Raw genomic sequence first — 2,598 nt, 5'->3', positions numbered from 1 at the left:
ACTTCGATGGGGGTCTTTGTTTTGTGATGTAGTAGGCTTGAATTTCTATTAGTTAAGCTTTTGCTTGACGCTTTACACTTTAGCTGAGAGTAATTACATGACGGCAGAGAGAGCTGTGATGGACTAGGTAAAGAGAATGACTTACTTGGGGAATTTGCTATCTAAACAGTCATTGTATTAGAAGAAGGATCACTTTATGTTTACGAGTTCTTCCAAACTGAGATGAATTTAGTCACGCTTTCGTAGCAAACTGAATTGAACTCAGCCTTCTGTTGGTTTCCATCAGGCCTATCGATTTGCCATGCAACGTTTTTTGAAATAGCTGTATAACTCAGACAGTTAATCCATCTCGGCTGTAGTTTCAAATGAAATTTCTTCAAGCAGGTTCTGTTAATCTGCTTTCTTTTTGTTTTGTTTTTACTTTTCAGTTCCTGTTTCAATATATTTTTCATCATTTGAACTAACGTAACGTGAGGAGTAACGATGTTTCGCCTTCTTGCAGTGACTCTGCTCGTTGTCTTGCCAGTAATTTCGGGCACCTCGTGCAGGTAAAGTTCTATTGTCTATTTTTAAATAGGAGTTTAATGCAAAGAACCTGTTACATCTAAGTCACCGCCGAATGTGTGAAAAATAGCTATAATGTATCGATTGACGTAAATTGCAAGCGTCCAAGTGTTGAGTGATCGAACTTTCAAACAAAGTGATCGCCTAATTTGTCGAAAACACATATTAATTTAAAATCACTGACAAGACAAAACTAGAAGCGGTGACCGATTCCTATATCGATTGACGTAAATTGCAAGCGTCCAAATGTTGAGTGATCGAACTTTCAATCAAAGTGATCGCCTAATTTGTTGAGAACATATATTAAATTAAAATCACTGACAAGACAAAACTAGAAGCGGTGACCGATTCCTCTAATAAAAACACGCGCGAGGACGTAAAACTCAGACCCCCAGTTTGATATAATTTTCACCCTGATTCTTCTAGGGTGCTGCTCCAAGAGGGTGCGAATGGGGCTAACCGTTAACTGATATTTGACCAAAAAAAAATAGTAGTTAACTGATAATTGGCCAAAAAATTAGTAGTTAGCTGATAAATGAAAAGTTAACAGTCAAGTGATATTATATCAATGTTAATGAAAGCAACAAACGTTTTGCAAACAGAGATGCTGTTTTCGGACATTTTTCTGTCCGGCTGATGACCAGGTGGCACATTAATTTAACTTATTATTCATTCAAAATATTTCCCCAATTCTGATTGGCTAAAAGCACATGCATAATTCACCATAACCAGTTACTGATGACCAAATTTGGAAGAATTTTGTGTAGGAAATGACGTCAAAAATACAGCCTTCTACAGGTTATTGCACCGTTAACCGAGAAGACCTAGGGACGAGATTGAGTTGTTTTCGTTGCAAAAACTAAAATTGCGGCCACTTCACTCGTTTCAAGAGTAAGAACTACAGCTGGAGCTAGGCGAAATAATGGCTAAAAACATAGCTAAAACAGCAAGAAGACAACTCGGAGGGCGACATCTGCTATTTGGAGAATATTTGCGGAGCTGGACAAACCTAAACGTAAACTATCGAAGATAAACTTAACATCGATGCAGGTAAGCTTGTTTTAGCTATTTTTTTAAACTAGGAATTATTTTGAATGAATAATAAAACAAGTATTGAATTCGGCTTTCGTATCATATGAAGAATTATGGAATTCTCGGAGGATGTTATCGGCCTCGGCCTACGGCCTCGACAGATAACACCCCGCCTCGATCTCCATAATTCTTCATAAGATACTCAGCCTTATTCATTAATTTCTAGTTATATTACCGTGTGCAAAAGGCACACCAGGGCAGTACCCGACAAACAGAAATAAAGGGTAAGTGAAAGAGCTGGTTGTAGACAACTCAACGAATAATTCGTCTTCTGATATTAACAAGATTTCTGTCTTTGGAAAAGGAAAATACTGTTTTCACGGACCTAAAGATCGTCAAGTTAAACATTACCCAAATAAAAAAGCTCTGACTCTTAGCATTGGTTCTGCTGAAAAGAATCTCTGAGGGTTCAAAGAAATCAGCAGTCTTTCTTTCAAGTACATGGAATTTGTACTTACGACAAATCATTTTTGTAACTGATACTGCAGTTCTAACTATTGAGGTTTTTTTAATAGAAAGAAAAGCTCGTGTTTTAACAGGTCTTACTGTCTTACGGTCTTACAGTTTCATTTCTTAAAACCCTTGGAGATATCTTTATGAGGCTTTTGAAATATGCGAATAAGGTACACCTGCGAAAAAGCTAACATTGCGGGACGCGGAAGAGGGTGTAGACAAAATCTATATCGAGGTAAAAAAAAAAAAACCTTCTGACAACGCAAGTGGAAAACCTACATGCGGTTTCTCACTTCAACTCAACGCATTTAGTGCTTTTAACTACGCCCAAGACTTCGGAACCACAATAAAGGAATCGCTTAAAAGAACTACGAGTTCGAAGAGAGCTACAATCACGAAATAAAAGTCGAATTGTCCCGTGTCAAATAATTTGTCAGCACTCTCAACTATGTCTCTCCCATTGGTGCAAACAGTGATTGAATTCAGTCA

The 2,598-nt window shown here is 37.6% G+C and overlaps 1 long non-coding RNA gene across 1 annotated transcript in view; it reads left to right on the top strand.

The window, feature by feature from the left end:
• Positions 1 to 526: 526 nt before the first annotated feature.
• Positions 527 to 2,598, top strand: part of LOC140929759 (uncharacterized) — a 35,794-nt gene continuing 33,722 nt past the window's right edge. Inside the window, exon 1 of the long non-coding RNA XR_012164786.1 lies at positions 527 to 548. This is a non-coding gene — a long non-coding RNA (uncharacterized lncRNA). The remainder of the gene's footprint in view (positions 549 to 2,598) is intronic.

The sequence above is a fragment of the Porites lutea genome, chromosome 3 (genome assembly GCF_958299795.1).
Source record: "Porites lutea chromosome 3, jaPorLute2.1, whole genome shotgun sequence".
Taxonomy (NCBI): Eukaryota; Metazoa; Cnidaria; class Anthozoa; order Scleractinia; family Poritidae; genus Porites; species Porites lutea.
The sequence above is the reverse complement of the archived record's forward strand: the minus strand, read 5'-3'. Positions and strand labels throughout refer to the sequence as shown.